General features: G+C 39.4%; 1 long non-coding RNA gene across 1 annotated transcript; it reads left to right on the top strand.

Annotated features, from left to right (window-relative positions):
• Window positions 1–1,437: 1,437 nt before the first annotated feature.
• On the top strand, window positions 1,438–19,896 carry LOC115611993. The gene is made up of 3 exons (XR_003992831.1): window positions 1,438–1,447; window positions 6,486–6,488; window positions 19,792–19,896. It is a non-coding gene; the product is annotated as an uncharacterized LOC115611993 (long non-coding RNA).
• The last annotated feature ends 4,952 nt before the right edge of the window (window positions 19,897–24,848 follow it).

Genomic DNA, 24,848 nt, shown 5'->3' with positions numbered 1-24,848 from the left:
TTCTTTAAACTTCTGTTTTAGAGGTGCTGCCTTAGTGCAGAAATGGCTTTTCGTCACATCTTTCTAATTGAATCTGTGGAGACTGGTAATATTAAATTGAAGCTGTTCATATGCCTTATGGTCCCAGGCCTCTCCACCCTCTTCATAAAGTTGTTTGGTGGCAACTCTTCATTTGTTATTCAGTTACACCTAGTGGGTTGTACTACTGTTGAACCAGATCCTCAGATCTGTCTTCATTTCTTAATTGTTCAAAAAACAATGAACCAAATCGTGGTGTTTTCTTGAAAAGAAAACTGTCTGGTTGTCATCACACTCGGGGTGGGGGGGAGAAGAGGGAAGGTTGTGTTACTCATGTGTGTTCTGATTGCATTCTTCTCTTTTATACATTAAAAAAAAAATAATTGTGAGCCATCTGCAATGGTTAAACAAAGTTCTATTCTCTGTAACCTGAGAGAAAATGACCTGCTGGGTATCTATTTTCAGGCTCACTCTGCTAGTCTGTACCACTCTTCATGAAAATAGAGTGATAAAATTTGCAAATTCCAAAAGTAAAAAAAGTGCACACAGTGGTAACCAAAAATTGATGGAAGCATAAGTTTTCCACTTGCTCACCTTTATGAAAGATAATACCAGAAAACATAGTTTTTTGGGATTCTGTAATTCTCAAATGCCACATTTAAAAAATAAAAAAGCTAAAATTTTATTTTCAGATTTAAATAGAAATGTAAAACACTTTTAATTACTTCCAGATACTTAGACCTACATACAAATGCAAACTACCAGGCCATTGCCCTTGACTCAGTATCCTGACTCTGATCAAGGCCGGTATTTAAAAGTAATGGCTAAGTTATGGAGTGAACTGTCCGCAGGGACAGTTTTTCTCTAACCCTCATTATTTAGAGTTGGCTTATATTCCACAGCATGATGTTAAGCAACTAAGATACATCATCAATGGTGGGAACATCTCAGTTCTGAAAATCAAATTATTTGTTTTTCAAACTTATAAATCAATGTACATTTCTTAAATGGAAAAAACATGAAATTCTGGAACAAGTTTCTTTCAAATGTATGTAGTACTGCAGTATAACAATTCTATAGGAAACAAACTCACTCTTATTAATGTCAGGCTTCATCTAATAGCTTCCACATACTTCAGGGTGAAAAAAAATTATATACAAATGTCCTCAGTCTTTTGGAAAGGCCGTGACCTGCATGATATTTAAAAGTCCACAGGAGTATATAGGAATGAACACAGCAGTTGTTCCCTCATAGTATGTTATTACAAAGAGAACTGGGGGTCAAATTGCATGAATGATAAATGGAAGGTGCTTGAAATGAGTTGGTTCTTTTTTGAACATTATACATTGACCTTGGCAGTTTTGACAATTACATCCATCATTTCTAAGAATCCATTCCAGAACACCCGTCTGTTCTCTAATGTGGCCAAGTAAACAGGATTTGTGAATACACGAATCAAAGATTGATCTCCTGTGCCTATACACTGATTAACAGTTGGTTTCTTGGTGCAACTTTTTCATTCTATGAATTATGTGAAGATCATAATTCACCATAGCGCACCTGTAGACAAGCATGTTGGAATGCTTTAATCTTCACTCATGAGGTCTTGGTAGGATCAATAGTTGGCTTCTGAGTTTGATAAGCAAAATGGAATAAAACCATTAAAAAGCACATTGTACACAGCAAAAATGGTGTTTCACTGCCTTAGTGTTTTCCATAGCAACAGAACTTGCTGGAGAAAAAGATGGGACAAACCAGGGTGGAAAACCAGCTGCCTTTAAACAACGTTTTCAGGTGCTCAAACAGTAAAAAGAAACATTTCTACTTGGAATTTAGAGCTTATGCATCTCAGACTGATCATGTAAACAGGCCCTGTAATCCTAAGACAGGTAACAAAGCATACTTATAACAGCAATGTTTAATGGGGAGGTATTTTTGAGTAATACGTCTTGATCAGAACATTTCTGTTAGTCTGAAAGGTGCTAAGCTGAATCAAAATTGACATGCAACTCAGCAGTACACTAGTGCACGTAGAATCATCTATGCAGAGTTGTTGTGTGCTTTCCAGTGTACTTCTACATATTCTGTAACAAAAGACATGGAAAACAATGCAAAGCTGCACTGAAGAGATGAAGGTCGAGATGACAGAAAACTTGCACAGAGTAAATGGTTGCAAATTGAGTTTGAAGTCCCATGGCGAGGACACCCAAGGCTCTGCCTCCTTGGAAGGAATCCAAGCAGGGACCATCCAAGCATGTTTAGAGGTTGGACTTGATGTTCTTAAAGGTCTTTTCCAATCTAGTTGATTCTATGATTCTATGATAATTCTGTTATAATGGCAAAATCTGAGTTCATAGAATTAATGTAAGGGCATCAGCTATGGAGGCAACCCTAAAGTAGAGCTTTAGCTCACTTTCATTTAGTTATTCTCAGAAGACATAGCAAAAGTGAAACTAATAGGAGCTCTAAGAGATAAGTAGGTGGCTGGTGTGAAAGGGTGCAAGCTTTGTGAAAATAGGCATAGCGTGAGAAGTGGACACAGGAAAATACAATATTCTATCTCTTTATGATAAGTTTGAATAACTTTACTCTTTGACAGGTAATTGTGCAATAGTTGGGGTTTTTTTGGTACAACATTACTCAGAATTGGAATATATTGGTAAAATTAAACAGAATCTTGACTCTGCAAAAACTCACTTTTTTTTTTTTTTTTTTTTTTTTAATTTTACCTACTATTTCTCACACTGATTTTGGTAGCTTACACTTATGTAAAACATATTAGTGAGTGTGTGAATAAACCAGGCCTAAAATGCCTAATGAAAATGGTCTGATTTGGGACACAAACTGTGGAAAGCATGTGAAGCACTATATCAGTAAAGCACCTTTTGCCCACTGACATCTTGTGTTGATCCAGGGTTTTCAAAATTTTTTTTGAGAGAGCAAATTTTTTTAGCAATGTAACTTTTATTTTGAAGATGAAAGGTACATTTAAAAAGTTATTTAATAAAAATGAGAAATTTTAAAGGACTCACCTTAACATAAAATTTAGAGATCAAAGTGGAATAAACTAAAGCATGCACAGACTTGGCCTAAGTTAAATCCATTCTGAGCTGTCTCTTCCACGTTCCTAGAATGAACACAGAACTCCATGAGATCTTGAAGCTGAGTATCTGCTGGGAGTGACTGCTTATGAACTACTCATATCAGCTTCAAGGAATGGTGTTGCCAACCTTTGTTTTCTCTTCCCCTCACCCCCCATTGTTTTTCATATGGCTGTGAAAATGTCCTACCTTAAAAGAATGTGATATTTCAAATCTGGTCACTTCTTAGCCTATGCGATCTCCTTAGCAGAAACATAGCATTCCTTTGCCTATAATTTATGCTGGCTAATACAGATACTGCTTTTAATACAGGTTGTTCTCCTGGTTTTTGGCTCCCAATCTACCCGTGAGTATTCTGATGCTCTTCTATTTTCACAGTTGTATGATGTGCCTTTAAAAAAACCTGCACAAAATCCATCCACTATAACTAGGTCTGTTATTAATTTCACATATTACATTATAAGAAATGACAATCTACTACATTTATGGCAAATGCCAGTGTGGTAAATGTATCTTTGTAACCGGGTAATCCTAACTGCACATCAGTTTGGTGTTACAGTATACTATTACGAGAGAAGGGTGGAATTAAGTTACACTTCAATGAAGGCTGCATTATATTGCTGCTATTTCACAGTTTGTTTTAAAGCACTGCCATTCATTTAACTCTTTATTAAGACTTCCAATATTGTTTTATATGGCTCAGGTTTGCTGAGAGAAACATTATATTCTAGCATATGAGTTATTTCAAATATTACTATAGAATTAACTTCTCGTGAAGCATAGGTTTTCTATAGTCTTACAGAATTATGTTTCCTTACAGTGGGTACCCTTTTATTTTGCCCTAAAATGTTTCAAAACCTCACACCTTGCTTCTGTGACGTGATGTGAATCCTCATTTCAATCAATAGGATCTGACAGAGTCAATACTTGCTAAGATTTTTGTTGTGTCTTGTGATGTACCACTGGAGAGAAACAATTTATATATCTGACGCTTGGTCTCTGTAACCTCAAGTTATCAGTGGATGCATGGAAATATATATTTTTTTTTTCTTTTTTGCATGTTCTACAAGGGGATGTTGACCTATCATGCCCTCTTATTCCTCTTTTGGGAAGTAAGTAGTGACAGCTTAGATCATGAATGTTTCAACATTGCTGCCTATAGGTAAAACAGCTCACATTGCATGCCCCTGCAATTCACAGGATATGTTTGGTGTGAGTTGCAGTGTTCCATACAACTTCACTTAATAAAGCTTTTGGTTTTATATTGCTTTGGGGCAACTTGAAGGATGAAGCATGCAAGAAGTGTGGCTTTCTACAGAAATTTCTATCTTGTCTCTAGCTCTTGAGGAATAACACTAGAAAAGCATAAAAATGTTTTAAGGCTTTTTTTGGGAGGGATAGGGGGCAGCGGAAGGGTCTGGAATAAGGATTTTAATTGATGAACTGCTCTTTTATAGAAGAAGGCTCCCTCCTACAACATCTAACCAGGTAGAGATCTCTCGTTCTGTGCCATGAAGAAGGAATTTTAATCTTCATGTGTGACTCCCAATTTCTTTGCTTCCTACAGTTTCTAAACAAAACCGTTGATGCATGTACTCAGGGGACTGAAGCATATTGCTTTGGTTCTTGACTCTATCGGGAACTGATACAGCATTTATAGTTTACTGTAATCTTAACACAAAAGTGAGTAGGGAAGTACACAGACCAAATAGAAACATCTGTTGGTAATCCTGTGTCATGTAAAGGCATCTTCATAACTCATGAAGGTGGAAAGTCATCAGCAGTGTTTCTCCCCTCACCCTCCTTTTGCACTGAATGAACTATAAAAAGACCAAAATGGTCATCTGACAAAGAATTAAATCGATTGCAGCAGGTGGTATCACAGGTGACTGCTTAATTCCTGTTGACACTGTCTGTAGCTCAGTGACGGGAAGGATGGAGATTCCCTGACTGCACATCAGAATTAGGGTAGGGTGAGGGGAGTCAGATTAATGGCTCTAGCTCAAGACATGAGCTTATTACAGGGGATTATTATTATTAGTGGAACTAGTTGTACTGGAATAGACCATAGGTCCCTCCATTTGACTATCCTGTGACCGAAAGAGGCATGTGCTGACATGTTAAAAGATGATATACAGCATTCCCTTGCACCCCTCTTGATAAAGGCAAAATGGTCAAATCTATGTTGTTTCTCTCTTCCTGGGACAGATAGAGGGATTGCTTCAGTAATCTGCTTACTGTTGGCTAATGCAAGCACAAAAAAGCTCAAATTGAGGCAAGCTTAGTTGTAGCTGCTGCCATTGGTTGGGGAGTGAGCTCTTCTCCAACCCACCAGCAGCACTGCTGAATTTGGACCATAAGGCACCTGGCTGAGATGTTGGAGCATGAAGGATGTACACAGAGTCCTTCTACCAGATGGAGTGCTTGTTAATCAGTTAAATCTGCTTTAGCTGATCTTTTCATAGCATGGATGGAAACCAGATATTTGAGTTCATTTGAGCAAGTTGGGAATATCTAGCAGCCCAATACATAGACTTCCCTTTAGATTGCACTGCCAAAACAGAAAGCATACATAAATTAATTTCCCTAATTAAGGCAAATATGTGCACTTAATATAAGTGTCTGTGTCTTTTTGTGAGGATTGTTTTCATTCATATCTTCCTACATTAACGATAACCAGTTCAAAAGTTGTTGTGGTCAGGTGTAAACAGCTGTCACCTTTGTATGTTAATCTCTAATTATGATGGCTTCCAAGAAAATTGACCAATCTTTGCTGTAAGACTGCAACAATCATCCTTGGAAAGGGTACCAAAATCACATGTGACAGGCAAGCTAGCTCCCTTTGTTCTGTACAAATCAACCAGTGGCCTAATGAAAGCAAGAGAAAGCTCCTGCCAGAATGGTATAAGAGTCACAATTGCATCCAAAAGCAACAGGGAGGTGCATAGCTATGGCTGAGGAAGAATTCAGGGGAACAAAAGAAATACCTGTGTACAGCAGCCCCCAAAATCTCAATAGCAACAAATTTCAAGTACAAAGGGATGGAGTAAAATGAGCTACATGTTAAGGGGAAATCCAATGAGCCAGCTGCTGCTGTGAAAAGGTTTAAATCTGCAGGCAGTTCTTGTTGAAGAATGCTGAAGGCCTGTTTGTTCTCTGTAGTCATCTGCAGCCACTGCACTGCCCATGCCCGTGCCATGCACTCTGTATATTTGCCTGTACAGCTGGATTTGGCTGTGTGGGTCTAGATGAGGTGGGGCATGGCTGAGATACTCCAGAAGGCACAGCTTGGCTTCAGGAAACTCCTGAGGTTTGGTTACTGCTAGAGGTACTGTGCAGGGAAACTGCTGCTTGCCTATGCTGGAGGAAGTCATCTCTGCCTCCTCTATGTGCCTGCCCTATACTGTGGATGCAAAAAAGCATGGAAAAAATGCCCCAAAACACTTGTTAAAGGATGTTTTGTGACTAAAAGTTAATCTGTCCATCTTAATCTCTAGAGCTGAATGCTTGTGCCTCGTCACACAAACTAAGCTTTACCTAGATCCTAATTTCTGTATGTAATGGAAATGCGCTTGCGACACAGAAGTAGTGTATTTGATGGGTTGCACTTTATTGAATGATGTAGTCTTGATCCACGTAGAAAAGAAACTTAGTAATAAGTGTATGCACTATGCATATTAATCCATTCTGCATAAATTATGCCATGCACAGCTACGCAAGTATACTATTCAAGTCAAAAGCTGAGAAAAGATGTTTTGTTATAATTCACTTGATTGTAAATGGTCCACTTATCTTGCTGAATTTTATAATTAATAAAAGGACCTGCTTTCCTATTGCAAGCAGTAGTGTGCCTGTCTTTAAAATGTTTTGATTTTTTTCCCTAAGCTTAGTTATTGAGGTCAGATTACTCTCCTTGGTGTTCCTGGTGTATATTGCAAGTTGGGATCAAATGGACTAAGGAGGAAATGTGAATACTAGTATAACATTATTTTTATTGTTTTTCTGCTTTGTGGTAGCACTTTTTATCTCCTTCAAGAGAGTATTTAAGTACTTAATGTGTAACTATCTTTCTTACTAATTAAAAACATTTAGCTTGCTCCTTAAATAGGGAGACGGGTTTGCAGACACAAGCTGGAAAAGTTTTCGGTATAGGTAAAGAAAAAAAAAGTCTCAATGGAGCCATCTTGGCTTTCTTGCCTTTATCTAACACTGGTAATGTAGTTGAAATCATGTTTATTTAGTTAAAATCATGTCTTGACAGGCTGAGAAAATTGAGGCTGTTCAACCTGGAGAAGGGGGGTGCATGGATGCCTCATAGCAGCCTTCCAATATCTGAAGGGGGCCTACAAGGATGTCAGAAAGGGACTCTTCATCAGGGACTGTAGTGACAGCACAAGGGGTAATGGGTTCAAACTTAAACAGGGGAAGTTCAGGTTAGATATAAGGAAGAAGTTCTTTACTGTGAGGGTGGTGAGGCACTGGAACAGGTTGCCCAAGGAAGTTGTGAATGCTCCACCCCTGGCAATGTTCAAGGCCAGGCTGGACAGTGCCTTGAACAACCTGGTCTAGTGGGAGATGTCCCTGCCCATGGCAGGTGGGTTGTAACTAGATGATCTTAAGGTCCTTTCCAACCCTAATCATTCTATGATGACATGATTCTATACTGAAGTAATTGTGTATATAGGACTGAAATACTATTAGATCAAGTCCTTAATACTACCAGCTGAGTATCTTTGGTATCAAGCTTCATGTGGATCAACAATTTCAGTATTTGGTGTCACAGACCTAGTTTCATGTTGGCACTTACCATCTAGGTAGTGTCAGAACTGTATAACTACTAACAACACTGTCTATGTGAGTTGCAGCCATGATAGTATCAGTGGACCTGGCAAACACTGGCTGATTTTTATGAAAATATGGATAAAATTTTGCGTGTGTATGCTCCAGCCCCCAAGCCAGTGGCTGGGCAGACATCTGAATTAAACTAAATTGTATATAACTCTGCTTAAGAAAGACCAAGTGGTTTTTGTGTAAGAGGCACAGGCCTGATTTCCTATTCAATTTATGCATTTATAGTCTGCTTTTTAATGTCTGTGGTATTTGTGTGCCAATATGATAATGACTCAGTACAACACAGAGATGCTACTTTTTTCTTGGCTATATATTATGTTGCATATGCATAGGGATGGCCTATGCATAAAAGATTGCTTCATATCTTTTACTTGCGTAAGAGGCATTGAGTGGTATGCGGAATGTAGTGGTTTTGTTTTGTTTGTTTTTACAGAGATGTCTAGAGGCTTAACATGTGGAGACAACTTACTGTCATATGTACAGCTATTGCAATGTGAAGAAAATCCTTTGCCTAGTACATGGCACACCTTACATTAAAAAATAATTTTCATACTTTTATGATGATACCTTATACACAGTGTGAAAGAAAGCATAAACTGTTACATTTGTTCCCCTACTAACTCACTGTTAGAGTAACTGAATCACCAAAATACATAAGGGGCATCTCCCTGCAGAAAGACATCTAAAATTTGCAGTATGAGTTAGATTTCATATTTATCCTAGTCTGGATTTGATGAATGCTGGACATAATTTTCCATATTACCTGGAGCACTGTGATAGTGACAGGGACAGAATCAGTTCTAGACTGAGTTGGATTTTAGGTGTAGTACCTAGTGAAAGATGAGTTTAAAGCATCAACCCAAGTCCCTGAAGTGCCAGTGGGCAGGGATTAGTATTTTGATGAGGAGTGTTAAGAGTTCTGATGCCAATGTAGCCCTGATAATTTGCTTTCTATCATTTTTCCCTTTTGAAAAGAACAGTTCTTGGTCACTTTAGACTTTCTGTCCTCATTAGGAAGTGCTGTATGTTTTACTTTACTTGTCATTTATATTAGATTTAACTATTTATTTCCAACTACGAAGCATATCTGGAGTCTAAGAATATATTTGAAGTAAGGAAAGCAATGTTTGCTATGCCACAAAAGTATTTTTCAACAAACTGCAGATTTAAACTTTAAATGCCCGCTTTCAGAAGTGGTCTAGCTGTTATTGGTAGATAATGGCACAAGATACAAAAATCCATGGAAGGTTACTTTGGATTAATAGCATATTATTTTATTATGATAGTTAATCCCTTCAGTTTAGAACAGTGGTTCACTTTCAACCTGCACATACTGCAAAAATTCTTGTCAGGTGTTTGCTCCTTGGCTGCTGCAAGTTTGCACAGCTTACCTAAGCTTGATGATGACATGAAATTAATAATTTAGTCAGAAACCACTGTTGTAACAGTACATGCATGACTCAAAAACAAATTCCAAGCAGGTTTCGTCTTTCACTGAAGCAGGCAGTTACCATGGTGATGGGAAGTGTGCAAGCACTAAAAGAGACAGAACAATGAATGACTTCAAAGCGCTCCCCTTCCCACCAAAAATGTCACTGTACCCCTTTCCCCATCAGTTCCTATGCATCAAATAGTATGTGCCAAGACACATGAAGAGTCCTAAAAAAGCTTTTGCACAAGCAGAAAGAATAACCTTATCTTCTGCTAAGCCAGGTCTTGCTGTCCTCCATGTGCCTTCTAAACCTTCTAGTGCCTTGGAAAGCCTGCTGCCAAAACCAACTATTTTTATTCAGAAATCAGAATTACTGTAACCAAATGCTCACTGCATTTAAATTTTAAATTGCTTGGAATAATAGAATAATTAATATAAAGACAACAAAGCACATATGAAAAGAAAGCAATCTAGGTTTTGTTTTGGAACTTTATCCTTCCAAATCTGATTTAAACATTAGCTAAGGCATAGAGGTAATGATAAAACTATGGAGAAATAATACTTAATCTCAAAAGGATATATTTTAGCATCAGATTTAAGACTGACTCTGACCTGACTTTCACCTACAATGACATCAAAGACATGATGCCAGTCAGGGTAGAGATTGCCTTGAGAGAGAAGCTTTGAACAAAAAGAGGGGGCCTGGAGCCTTACAACAAAGAAAGAAATGCCTGTGGAAGAATGTGGATCCCTGTAGGCAGTGGTAGGCATGGAATCTCATTCAAATGTATAAAATAAGCACTGAGCTCTTGGAAAGGTGTATAGTTGTTGTCCTCTCTTCTACTTTGATTTCTACGAGCAGCGGGAACAGATGGCGCATTACACCTCCTCCCCAAAATGAACAATCGTCTACACTGCCACCCACCAATCCCAGCACTGCAAAAGAGGCAAGGACCTTGGAGCCGAGCTCCTTCATGCTGATTTTGTGTTGGTTTATTTCCGCTGAAATGATCTGCATATCACTAATGGAAAAGAGCTAGAAAATAATCATGTTTTCTTTAGAAGAGGGAAGAAGGAGTCTTGAGAGAAGTATGGGAGGACATATTGAAGATGCATCCAATTCTAGAAGCTGGGCTAGTCGAGGTTAAGTTCAAAGCTGTCATAAAGCCTTGCTGTAGTAGATATCACCAAATAAGCTAACAAGGGGAAAACACATTTTTAAAAATCAAGTAATTTCTCTTGAGGATGCTACGTCTTAAGACATGCATACTAGAAAACCGAAGAAGTCAAAACCATTCACCCAATCCCTCCATATAAAAGTATTTCTTAGTCTTTAACAGAGTATTTTATTAAATAGATGTACACTCCTTTCAGCCTCATAAAATTATCCTCACTACAACTATATTGGCTAGGCTAGAAGACAACTGAATCAATGTCCATTAAAGTTGATGTGAGTATACTGAAGCTTTGATATGACTGTAAGTGGACATATAGACTTGAATTTAAATATACCTATTCTACATATATTGCAGCATTTGGGCAAAACAAAAACGTTTTGGGGATAATATCTTTCCTGTTTGGTGATGCTTAAGAGTTACAATTTTTTACTTCAAAAGCCTTTATTGCCCAGAACTTCTTTAAAAGGAGACTTCAAGGAGGTTATCATAGTTATAGCTCTTGCCTTTTGCATATTTATATCTGTGATTTCTGGTCAACTAGTTCTCTGTATCTCTGTTCTGGCATGTGCTTGTGTGACATCATCACAGCAAATGGTTAGTAGAGGAGTATTATAAGAAATGACCAACAAATACCTAGCAAGCCTGTTTTTTTGTTCTTACTGTATACTGCTGCAAAGAGGAAATAAACATCAGAGAAGCACTTTCCCTGCGTATGACAATGAGGCGCAGATTAGAAACTGGCTATTTATAAAGAAGAAAGCAAACTGATCATTCTCTTTGTTACTGCTTTCATATTGTTTTGTTTAGTGAAGCTGCCTTAGCTGCATGTAATGGATACGTGTGTTGTATTTTGCGATTTTGGATTGTACAATGGGTGTAGAGCACCCTCTACTTTCTTTTGATCAAATCACACTTCTGGGCTTGAAGAGAAGGGTGTGTAAGGGGAATGTGGATGCTGTTTTCCTGCAGATTTTTATACTGAAATCAGAAGAAAGAATTTATCTATAGGGTTCATTAACTGTTGGCCTCTGCTGGCAGTAACCCATGTTATATAGGCCACCATTGTGACATATTCAAAAGAACTCCCTGAAGGAGGCAAAGTCTAGAAGGAGAATATCTACTCTGAAGTTTCCCACCTTCCCTGAACTATATCTGCAGAGCCACCCCAGGAGGGGAGAATGTGGCTTTGAAAAATAACACCTTTGTTATTCCAAGTGTTAGAGATGAAGCAGAATTTTCAGATGGCCCCAAGGTTTTTGCACCCTTCACCAAACACAGATGGAAACTGGACTCTTTGAACTGCTTTGAAAATCTGTTACCATGCATTGCTGTGGGGCCTGTGAAGCAGCCATTGCTAACTTCTGTCTGCCTGCAATTTTTATGACCATGTGATGACAAGGGATTAAATAGCTTCATTTTAGAAGCAGACAGCTTTTAAATGTAAAAATGAAAAACAAAATAAAACAAAAAGCCCAATAATTCCTTGCTCAAGGCAAAACCTTAATAGATGCTGAGGTAACATTTCAATGAATGAGGTGAATTCTGAACTAAAAATGCAAGCAGTTTAGAATTTGAAATTGTATCTCAGGCAGTAGTTGCAAAACCTTTATAACATTATGATCTTAGTATACTGGAATCCAGAAAAGGTAGATTATCCTTTGTTCCCCAATTTAGGGTCTATTGGAATTACACTATGATACTGTGACTGTTCCTTGTAGTGTTTTCTATTTCTGCCTGTAATTTACACGAAATTATTATAGAGGTGCTGAAAAAATTATCAATGTATTCATATAATGAGAACTATTTTGAGTTATCCGAATTAACTGTATAGTTGATAGCAAATTGCTTAGAGCCTTCTATAGGAAAACATGTTCTTTAAAAGTTGTATTGTGTCTTATTCTTTTAAACTATCGGAAATGCCTGTGCTTATTACAACTTCACTTGGTTTATTAAAAAACTGACAGCCTTTTTTCCCACTATTTTATATATTGAATTTAACCAGCAATAGATTGCATTTTTATCTTTTTTTTTTTCCTAGAAGTACTTAGTTTATCTGTTAAGAAATAAAAATATGGATTTTTTTTTTTTTTTTTTTTTTAATAGATACGAAGTAATCATTCAGATCTTTTTCTGGTTCATTCAGTAGGACCGATGTCAGATGCATGAATCGGGAGATGTAACATGCTACAAATTTCATCCAGTTTCCATAAGTATGACTGCTTTGAGCAAATTCAACAGCATGCTAAACAGCTGAATTATACAAGCCAACATAGACATCTGATAACCTATGCTGTACTCTGCTGTATTCTCATCCATTATAAATATAAAACTCATGCACAGCAGCTTTTCTAGTGGAACAATTTCAGAGGAGGCAAACGGGGGCCTTTTCTGCAGACTCTGTCACCCAGGGTGGAGGGTCTGAGCGGGTGGTGGGTGCAGGAGTACCTGGGCTGTGCTGCTGCCTTCTTTGGGCTGAAGCTTTGCTGTAGTCCCTTGATTCCAGATCCTTGCCTTTTCCTCTCCATAAGGTATGAGGATCAGCTTTCTTTCAGCTGAGATCCTCTTCAGAAGTTGATTCAATGACTTGATTTTCTATCCAGCTGGTGAAAATTGGAACATTCTGTGTTGGCAGAGTTTGTTGTTGTAAGAACTTCAAATGCTGCAAGATATCTTCGTTAGCTGAGTGCTTGGAGGTGGAGCAGCTGATTAAAAGGTGGTTATCAGGAAAATTAATCTTTTTTTTAACCATGTAAATGTCTCTTACATTGATTAATTTTTCTTGAAGCACTCTGCAGTTTTATGCATTGGAATATACTAGCAGTTTGAGAAATCCTTGTCTTAAAATTTCTGGAGATTTGAATCAGATTTTTTCTGGAAACTCTGCTGCTCCTCATGTCACTTCAGCAGCTCTGGCCCTGTCAAATGTTAATTTTTAGTCCAAAGTGCTTTATTGCATAAAATACAGTATGGCATATGCAACAGCAGGCTATAAATTAGCTAAAAACTATACATAAATATTTTAGTCCACCAGCTGTTAGGAGCTGTTCTGGTCACTTCAGAGGAAGTGGAAGAGTCTGCCTGGAACATGATCTACTCAGAAAGAGGGAAAGAGTACTGGTCTGCAGCTTCTCTGCACATTCCTCATCCTAAAGATGACAAAGGGCTTTCAATTTTCTCCACTGAAAGGTTTCCTTTCCCCAGGAACTAGTGCTAAGAATTACCAGCCTGAAAAGCCAGTTTGGGTCTACTGCCTTTCTGGATGGTATTGTTTATTTTGAAATAAAGTGGCAGTAAGGACATGTGTCGGAAGGCATATGGGAATATAATGCAGCTTCCAAGACATGACGTTGGTGCGGCAGTCGTGTGGGTAACTTCCAGCTCAGTGCCAAAGTGGCAGAATTAATCTATCCATTACCACAGTAAAGCTGTAAAGTTCACCACACCTTTCCTCTATGCTCAGTGCAACTTAAACATGTACGTGTTTAGGATGAAAGAAATGTGTTCTACATACACTTGCATTGCATGAAACAACCCTTGTGAAAGGAAATTTTATTCTAACTCTTGACTTAGTGTACAAAAGACATTGCTCCATATATATTTAGAATTTTCCGTTTGGGAAAGGGGTGTTCTTTTTCACTCGCTGATAAAGGCAGGGACAGTTCAACATGCAAGTGGGACAGTCAGTAACACAGGATGTGGAAGCACATGGTCAGTGTGAGCAATGATAAGCTGTAAGTACTTGCTTGCGATTAATCTCACTGACATTTCTTTATCCGCTAATTGAACTATTTCTTCTAATTCAGTGAGTTTTGAACTTTAGCACAAGTAATTTTAACTCTGGAGAGCACAAGAATATTTTTATGTTTGATTAAAAATTTAAGCCGATACTGGAAACATTTTCTTTAATAGACGTATAATATAAATTATTATCTATATTCTGTTATCTGTATCTGTAATATAAAAGGATATAATTTCTCTACATTCTACTGGAAAAATATAACACAGTGGAATTCTGATCACTAATTTTAAAAGCTTCATTCTCTAAGATACATAGATCTTTGAAGACAATTTTCTAGATGACTATTAGTTTGGTTTTTATCTCCTTAAAGAGTAAGGGTCACTCTTTAGTCATATGTCACTAAAATCAGAAAAATTATGTAACAGTATTTGGAACCAGAACAAATATGTAGGCAGTGACATCAGCCCATTTTTCTGTAGGTTATGTAGTATTTATACATGTTTTAAATCTTATGGTAAATATTTTAAAGAACTTATTTTGCAAGTGTGAAGAGTTCCGGGTGAAGCTTTTACTCACTTCTTTTGCTTGGCAAAAATCATAGAGTTGTTATTTTAGATACAGCCTTTTCTCCACTGGCTTCCCTGTATCTCTAGGTCTCTATTATCCTTGTTTCCTTTTCCTAATCATCAATTATATGCATATTCATTTTGGTAGGGAGCAGTGGTGAGAGAAACTACTACACTCTCTGGTTTCATATTCCCTTTGTTTCTTTATGCTTATAAAATAGAGGAAGGTGGGAACTTGTCACCAAGCTGTCTAGTTTCTCAGTTAACCAGAACTCATTACTGTCCTCAGGACCTGGATTTTTTTTTTTTTTTTTTTTTTTAAGTTATTCTAGTGATGAACATACAGGCAGCCAACTATGCTGAGCAGTCAGAGATCATTACATCTGTCTCTTTCAGAATTCCCTTCAGATTCAGCTTTTTAGTCTGATTAGAAGAAGAAAGAAGAAAAAGTTACTATGCAATAAAAGTGAAAGAAACAAGGAAGAAAAACTCAAAGTATTTTATCTTGCACATTACTGATTTACCCACTGTGGAAGCTCCCCAAAAGAAATATTTTTGCTTCTGTTGTTTTTTAAGATCATTTAACTTTTTGATAGAAATGCATCACTACCAGGACTGCAAGAATCTGACGTTTTCAAATAGGGCCCTGATTTTTGGCAGATCCTGAAGATGTTTCACAACTAAGGCTTATCATTGACCTGTTGGGTCAAACACTCAGTTGCAGGAGGGATTAGCCTCTTTCTGTTGCTGCTACAGGGGAGTGCCCTGATGAGGAAGTGAATAATATTCCAGATCCCTGATTTTGATGGGAAATTATACAGTAGTGCCTTCACCTTCCTAGGGAAAGCCTAACAACTGAAAAATGCTTCAATTAACTCATACTTTTATAGTATTTAGGTCACATTCTTAAATGCCTTTAGTTTGGTTACACTCAAAAGTTCAAGAGGAGCAGAAAGCTGAGTCTTGGCACTAAGAGGGAGATGAAGAACAGGGAGGAAATGTGAACAGTTATTTCTTTGCTAACAAGCTCAACAGAGTTCTGTTATGTGTCAGATAAAATCCTGGTGGGTCTAGTGGGGAGGTGTGAAAAAGACTTGTAAGATAGCATCCTGTACAAGGATGTCCTAGCTGCATGTACTAGTATTCTGTTCCCTCATTATCGCAGAGTGCAGCCTCGCTGTGGTCTTGGAGAGGTAAGATCCCCTGCCAGGATTACAGCACTGGCTGTATTCTGAGAGATCTGAGTCAGTGCTCAGTTACCGCTCTATTTTGTATAGCTGATACAGGCCATCTGTGAATCCTTCTACACGTATAGATCTCTCTTATGCTGCCAATATAGTCAAATTATCTGCTGAGATATATAGAAATACTATACTGGAGATACTCAGTTTTCTCCACATGGCCAAAGCCTTTTGTAACAATAAAAGATCAGTTCATAATCTTTTCCCTGTATGTACCTCATGCACATGTAGCCCTGTCTGCCCTTGCAGTGTAGCTACATCGATCCCATCTAAATACTAGATCAGTTTGTCTTTTAGCAGATTATGTTCCTATCTCTCAAGCAGGAAAAGAGACCTAACATGTTACAGCTTGCAACTGTAAACATCGTATTTATGAACTATGCCACATTCTTTGGGGCAGTGGCAGATCTACCTCCTTGTTCAGCTCAGCTTGGCAGCCTATGTCTTTCTCTCATAGCACAGTTACTTTAAAAGAGACTCTGGACTAACAAAAGGTCATATTAAGGAAACTTGGCATTAAGTGCAGAAGCTGGATGGCTTCACTACAAAGGGACAACTGCGAGAGGCTTAGTTTAAAAAGGTACTTGTAGCTTATTAATGTACCTTACTACAATCCCTTCTCCCTTTGTGGATATCCCATTCAGAATAAATTGATCTTGGTTACTGTAGCTTTGTTCTCCTTTTAAGACCCAACACATAAATTGGATCATACAAAATGTAATTTATTTTAGACTATATCATTGACCCTTAGTTGACCCATGAACTTTGAGTGTCTTCCTGTAGCTGGGACCCATGCTGCATGCCTAGAGCCAGTCTGCCATGCAGAAGCATGCTGTCTTCTACCTCCTCATTCACCCTGAAGGCAGGGACTGATTCTTCCCTTTATATTAAGAAGGTGATCTCGCTTCTTGGTTGTGGCAGAAAGGCTATAAGTAGAGTTGTGGGATGTCCTTATTGCTTGGCTGGTGTGGTGCTCATGCACCAGGCTTGTGCTGTCAGCTGCTGAGTAGACAAAGGCGCCATTAATCATCTCTCTAGAACAGTTGAAGCATTTGGTACAATGCACTGATTGCTGCTGCTGCTGCTAAAAGCTTGCAGATAAATGCTACTGGTCTTAACATATTGCTAGTCTGTAGGTAAGTAATATGTAGTTATTGTAATTGTAAGCTTACGTAGTTATGTTATATGACATAACCTGAACATATGCCTGAGGGGTGACAGACTAGCTGGAGAGCAGCAGATATTTTTGAGACTCTTGGCTTTAAATGTAGGAAGGGAACAGAAATGAGCATATTTGCAGCATGCACAGACATATTAATCCTCTGAGCAACAATAGTATTTTTACCACTATACTGTGAATAAGAGTTGTCTAATCTACAGATATAGAAGCATCCAGTGAGACAGTGTTGATTCAGCCCTGTCTCTTCAAAATCGGAGGCACTTTCATAAGTCCTGTAAGTGATTTTGTATCTAAGCTAGAATTAAATGCTTAATTTTTGGAGACACTGTGTAATCAGAATCACTCTTCTCAGTGTTATACCATACTTACCAGTTCCAACACCCTTTTAAAGAGATTGAACCAGGTAAGCCTTTCATGCTGTTCAGCTTTCCAAACTGATTAGTCCTAAAACCAGCAATGCCATTCTCTCTAAGGAAGTAATGAAATGTTGTGTTCTGTATTGTTATTATACTGAAGAAACATTGATTATTCATTAATAGTTAATGACACTTGTATGCTGGATGTAAACAGACATGCAACATAAGAATAGAACTGGTCATTGTGATCCAACTAATGAGAATTAATTATTTTCACAATTCTTTTTAACACTCTTTCTAATGAAATGCTTTCAATGACAAGCAATGCAACATCTCATTTAAAACTGCTTGGTATGTGGTTCTGCAAGATTTAGACATAGTCAAGAAATACTTTTCAGTACCTGGACAACAACTCCATATTTAATGTTGCGGGTTGGCTTTTTTTTTTTTTTTGGGTGTTTTTTTGTTTGTTTGTTTTGTTTTGTTTGTTTTTTTTATCTTGTGCTGAATAAGTCACAACAATTTGCATGTAAAATGTTTTCTATACTGGCAGGTGTCTCTGGCCTTTCACCAGTGAGTTAATTCAGGCTATAAGTTGTTAATAACTGAATAAGTTTTAGATCCTGATGCCTTTTCTAATCAATCACATAAATAAAAATTCTGTGGGAATTTATATTCTTCATGGATGGGAAAGACATGAGACCCTTGGCAACTGTGAAGTAAGTCACTGGTTCATTTCTAATCTCTTGTGCAATGTACATAAAATAGGAAAGCAAGTGCAAATAATATTTGTTGGATATTATTTTAGAGAGCACAACCTATTTTTAATTTCTAAAGATTGCTATAGTATTCTGAAAGCAGGTATTTTTGAAATAAGTTTTAAAAATGAACCTTTTGGTAGTCAGAAAAAAAATCTGTTATATATTAGATAACTTTATTTTAGTAAATAAAAAAAACCAGCCTAATTGAATTAAGTCAGCACATTCATCAATATAAGTAATTGGGGGAGAACAGTAAGACAGTTCTTGGGAGCAGCAGTAATCAGTCTGTACACTCTTCTCTGAATAGGTGTGTGTAAAATTATATAAAAATTACTTATATGAAAGAAGTTAAGATTTAATTCATATTTCTTAAAATGAAGGAAATCTCCATGCTTGCAAGGTTTTCTGATGAGGAATGTCGGATGTATAGAAGATGAATCTGTTGTGTGTCCTTTCGTGACCTTAAACCTTTACTTCCTTTTTTTTTACCCATATTTTTGCATAGTGCAATTGTAGTTCAAACATCTCAGTTTTCACTTTTTTTAATACGAAATACTTAGTTATTCCTTTGATGCGCTTTTCTCTTGGAGCATGTTGGAGTGCTACATTCTCAGCTGGTCGAAGATGCTGAGCTCCCTGTTGTTCTGATATATTCAGATTTGTTGTTTACTCACGTCAGCTTAGGATCAGGGCCTGGAGTAATATATTTTTTTTTTTTTTTTTTTTTTAAGGACTTAATATGTAAATGTTCTGGTGTCTATTAATGCTAAAGGTCACCTGGCTGATTTAGCTCTTTCTTTGGATTGCAGCAATCCTTTGAAGAGTGTTAATTGATTGTAATTGTTTTAGTCAATCAATTTCAGAGGATCAGGAACCTATTTTACATGCAGGAGTTGTTTGCTTCCAGGCAGTTCACAGAAGTAGTTAAAACTACCTTAGGTCAATTGTTTCTTTATTTTAGGTGATTAAGTGGTTTGTATGTACGAGGTGACACTGTGTTTGGAATATGTATGAACAGATCTATCAGGAGAGTATGGCTCCCTCATACACAACTTGGACAAAAATCTTTCTGATAACAATTGCTGAAATGGTTTAACATTTCAGATGGATTAAAGTTTCCGCTGATACTGAGAAATTAAAGATATGGAGCATGTGGATGGGACTCATGTTATGGATTCAGCTTTTCTAAAACCTGGTCTGTGTGGGGTTTTTTTGGCTTTTGTTTTTGTGGGTGTTTTTTTGTTTTTTTTTTTTTTTTGTGTGTGACTGTACTTTGAAGGGCACAGAGGCATCCATCTGTCAACCTGACCCAGTCTTGAGGGACGTGTGTTGCCTACCAGGGGCTCGAATCAGGGATGTTGCTGAAAGGCTGTCTAGTGTAGTAGGTCCCACTGACTATTACCCACTTCTTGTGGTCCATGTGGGTGCTGGTGATATCGACAGCAGTAGCCTGGGAATCATTAAGAAGGACTACAGAGCCTTCTTAATGATTGGAAGTTAGGGGGTTAGGGGCTCTGGAGCTCAGATGGTTTTGGTTCCCACCCCGGCCCCCCCACCCTGATTGATCCTCCGGGTCAAAAGGGAGGATCTTGAAAAGGCCAGGTTGATTTGGCAGGTTAATAAATGGAGGGTGGTGCCATAGTCAGAGGTTTGGTTATTCAGAACATGGGACTCGATCTGGGAGGCCAGATCTACTGGAGGCTGGTGGAGCTGCTCTGACAAAGAAGGGGAAGAGCTGCTTTGGTAGGAGACTTGCCAGGCTGGTCAAGGCAGCTTTAAACTAGATGTGTTGGGAGAGGGGGGCATCGATCTATCCCAACACTCCCAGTCAGTTGCCAGCACCTGTAATAAATGCTTGGAGCGATGCAGAGATGTTTCAGCTGCTCCAGCCATTGAGTCGGCTTAGCTGGAGCTTGGCTCAAATGCCTCTGTACAAATGCCCGTAGTATGGGGAATAAACAAGAGGAATTAGAGGTGTGTACACGGCTACAGGGATATGATATAATTGGCGTCACAGAAACTTGGTGGGATGGCTCCTATGATCGGAGTTTTGGAATGGAAGGTTATAGGCTTTTTAGGAAAGCTAGGGCAGGCAGACAGGAGGGGGAGTAGGTATTTATGTCAGTGATAGGTTGGAGAGCATGGACCTCTGGGGACAGGCGATCAGTCAACAGAGAGCTTGTGGGTCAGGGTCAAAGGGAAAACAGCAATGGGAGGCATTACTGTGGGGATCTGTACAGACCGCCTGATCAGGAGGAGCTCTATAGAGCTCTGTGGAAGCGCTCTATAGACAGATAGGAGCAGCCCCACACTCACAGGCCCTTGTCCTCATGAGGGACTTCAACTCTCCTGATATCTGTTGGAGGGATGGTACAGCCCAGCACAAGCAATCCAGGAGGTTCCTCGATTGTGTGGAAGACAACTTCCTCTTGCAAGTAATAGAGGAGCTGACAAGGAGAGGTGCCATGCTTGACCTCATGCTCAGCAACAGGGAGGGGCTGGCTGGGAATGTGATGATCCAGGGCAGCTTTGGCTGTAGCGATCATGAGATGGTCGAGTTTGAGATCCTCAGGACAGTGAGAAGGGCACACAGCAAGCTCACTGCCCTGGGCTTCAAAATAGCAGATTTTGGCCTCTTCAGGAACCTGCTTAGTAAGATTCCATGTAATAAAGCCCTGGAGGGGAGGGGGGCCCAAGACTGGTGGTTGATGTTCAAGGATCACCTGCTCCAAGCTCAGCAGTGTTGCATCCTGACTAGAAGGAAATGCAGCAGGAGGGCCAGGAGACCTCCATGTATGGATAAAGAGCTGCTGAGGAAACTTAGAGGGGAAAAAAGAAGCTTATAAAAGGTGGAAGCAAGGACAGGCGGCCTGGGATGAATGCAGGGATACTGTCCGGGAAGCTAGGGACCAGGTCAGGAAAGCTAAGGCCCAGTTAGAATTAAATCTGACAAGGGATGTGAAAGATAACAGAAAGGGCTTCTATAGGTGCATAGCAAATAAAAGACAGATTAGGGACAAGGCGGGCCCTCTCCGGAAACTATCAGGAGAACTGGGTACCCTGGATTTGGAGAAGGCTGAGGTTCTTCATGACTTCTTTGCCTCAGTCTTCACCAGCAAATGCTCTGACCATACCACCCCAGTCTTGGAAGTCAGACGCAGAGACTGTGAGAATGAAGACCTTAGGCCCACTGTAGGAGAGGATCAGGTTCGAGACCATCTTAAGAACTTGAATGTGCACAAGTCCATGGGACCTGATGAAATCCATCCACGGGTCCTGAAGGAGCTGGCAAACGAAGTTGCTAAGCCACTGTCCATCATATTTGAAAAATCATGGCAGTCAGGTGAAGATCCTGATGACTGGAAAAAGGGAAATATAACCCCCATTTTCAAGAAGGGGAAAAGGGAAGACCCAGGGAACTACAGGCCAGTCAGTCTCACCTCTGTGCCTGGCAAAATCTTGGAGCAGATTCTGGAAAGCATGCTAAGGCACATGAAAAACAACAAGGTGGTTGATGGCAGCCAACATGGCTTCACTAAGGGGAAATCCTGTCTGACCAATTTGGTGGTCTTCTGTGATAGGGCTGCAGAACTGATGCATAGGGGCAAAGCAGTTGACGTCATCTACCTGGACTTGTGCAAAGCGTTTGACACTGTACCGCATGACATCCTTGTCTCTAAACTGGAGAGACAGCAATTTGGTGGATGGACCACTCAGTGGATGAAGAATTGGCTGGATGGCCTCATGTAGAGTTGTGGTCAATGGCTCAATGTCCAATTGGACATCAGTAATGAGTGGTGTCCCTCAGGGGTCGGTGTTGGGACTGATCTTGTTCAACATCTTTGTCAGCAACATGGACAGTGGGATTGAGTGCGCTCTCAGCAAGTTTGCTGACAACACCAAGTTATGTGCTTTGGTTGATACGCTGGAGGGAAGGGATGCTATCCAGAGGGACCTTGACATGCTTAAGTGGCGGGCCAATGCCAACCTCATGAAGTTCAACCAAGCCAAGTGCAAGGTCCTACACCCGGGTTGGGGCAATTACAGTCACAGCTACAGGTTGGGCGAAGAAGAGAGTCAGAGCAGCCCTGTGGAGAAGGACATGGGTTGATGAGAAACTGCATGTGAGCTGGCTTCAGTGTGCGCTCGCAGCCCAGAAGGCCAACTGTATACTGGGCTGCATCAAAAGAAATGTGACCCGCAGGTCGAAGGAGGTGATCCTGCCTCTCTACTCTGCTCTCATGAGACCCCACTTGGAGTATTGTGTACAGTTCTGGTGCCCTCAACATAAAAAGGACATGGAGCTGTTGGAGCAAGTCCAGAGGAGGGCCATGAGGATGATAAGGGCGCTGGAGCACCTCCCAGATGAAGACAGGCTGAGAGAGTTGGGGCTGTTCATCCTGGAGAGGAAAAGGCTGCATGGAGACCTCTGCTGTCTTTGAGTATCTGGAGGGGGCCTACAAGGATGTCAGAGAGGGACTCTTCATCAGGGACTGTGAAGAGGATAGGATAGGGGGTAATGGGTTCAAACTTAAACAGGGGAAGTTTAGGTTAGATATGAGGAAGAAGCTCTTTACTGTGAAGGTAGTGAGGCACTGGAACAGGTTGCCCAAGGAAATTGTGAATGCTCCATCCTTGGCAGTGTTCAAGGCCAGGTTGGATGGAGTCTTGAGTGACATAATTTAGTGTGTGGTGTCCCTGGCCATGCTGGTTGGAACTAGATGATCTTAAGGTCCTTTCCAACCCTAACTATTCTATGATTCTATGAAGCTGTGGCTTGTTTCGTAAACTTCAAATAAACTGCAAGGCTGTCCTTTTCATCTCCTGAATGTGTATTTTTCTGGATTTCAGGAACTTGCTGTTCATTTTCCCCCCATGACTCTTGCTATCTATGCAATAACATTCAAAATTGGCAGATGTTCAGATGAATTAAATACCAAAATTCTGAGGGGAAATGGAAAAGGCTTCTGACCCAGAAGTATGGGTGGCTCACTGAGAGGAATGCTATTAGCAGAAAATGGCAAGAAAGCTATTTAATGTGAATCCCAGATTTCTGCTCGGAAGAGAAAAACAGAAAATGAAATGAAATTACCTAAATTAAGAAATCTGCACTTGTGAGCTAGAGTAGTACAAATATCATATGTGGGGGCTACGAATTAATGGCAATTGAGCATAAATTTGACCATATAATTGGAAACTCAGCACATGTATGTGGAGGAAAGGAGAGAAAGGAGTAACATTCCCTTTAATGAGTGAAAGCTAAAAGTAGACAATGTCATGCAATGAACAAGTGACTGCAACCGGGGTGCATTTTTTCTGGATTCTTGCATTTTCTCATTCTGCCCTTGCTTTCCCCCCACAGAGCCCTGTCTGTGACTCGATCTGTGCCTGCTCACATGTATTGCGCACAAATGTTTCCTCTTGTGCTTCTGGGACCACTGGCAGTGAATGATGTTGCTGTTGGACCTACCAAACTGGGCAAAAAAAGATCATATGTGGTTGTGCTGCCTACATGCTTATGCTCTAAGGCATGGATGATTATTTGGCATCTAACTGAAAACCACCTAAATTTAAGAGTTCTAGTTGTTGAGTCTCTAAGCAGAGAACCTCAACACTGAAAATCTTTCTGCTAAAAGAAAATCTGGTAAGAATGGAAAAAAAAAAATAGCTAGAGTGGAGCAAAGCAGCAGCAAATAAGATAGTGGGTGAAGATTGTTGTGTCAAGCCCTAAATGTTCTCTACTCTGCGCAATTTGAAGGGGAGTAGGATTGCACTTGGGACATACCCTGATTGCTTTCTTGTTGGTTAAAGCACCACTGCAATCCCTCATGCTATTAGGAAAGTACATGGAGCTAAATTTTCAGGAGAGAAAAACAAACCAAAACACTTCCCCCCCCCCCCCCCGGCCTAGTATGTATGTATTTATTTATTTACTTATTTATTATTATCATTTTGGGGGGCAGGGGAGGCGGGGGAGGGGGCGGGGGGGGAATTGGTCTGGTTCCAGCCTCCTAACTTAGACAAAAAAATGGGAGTTATGATAAACTACAGCACATTCCTTCTGATTTTGTCTGCCTCAAAAAATCACAAGTGCCTGACTCATTTTATATACCTTTCTGTTGTTAAGACAGGCAGGAAATTTGAGAACAATATAATTGTCAGTATGATAAATGAGAAGGCAAAATACTGTTGAACAGTAGAGGACACCGGGTGTTCTTATGGCCTATTGTTGCTATGAATAGAACCACCCAGACACCAATTAACATCTCATTACTATGATTACTTGCTACAGTATCAGTTCCACTAATCAAACTTGCACCTTTTTAGTCCATATTTTGATTTCAAAAAGTTATACCAACTAGAGATTACATTTATCTCAAATGCAAATAAATGTGAAGCTTAAGAAGCTAATTAAGTTTATAACC

The sequence above is a fragment of the Strigops habroptila genome, chromosome 8, assembly GCF_004027225.2.
Source record: "Strigops habroptila isolate Jane chromosome 8, bStrHab1.2.pri, whole genome shotgun sequence".
NCBI lineage: Eukaryota > Metazoa > Chordata > Aves > Psittaciformes > Psittacidae > Strigops > Strigops habroptila.
Note: the sequence above shows the minus strand (reverse complement) of the source record. Positions and strands in the feature narration are given on the sequence as shown.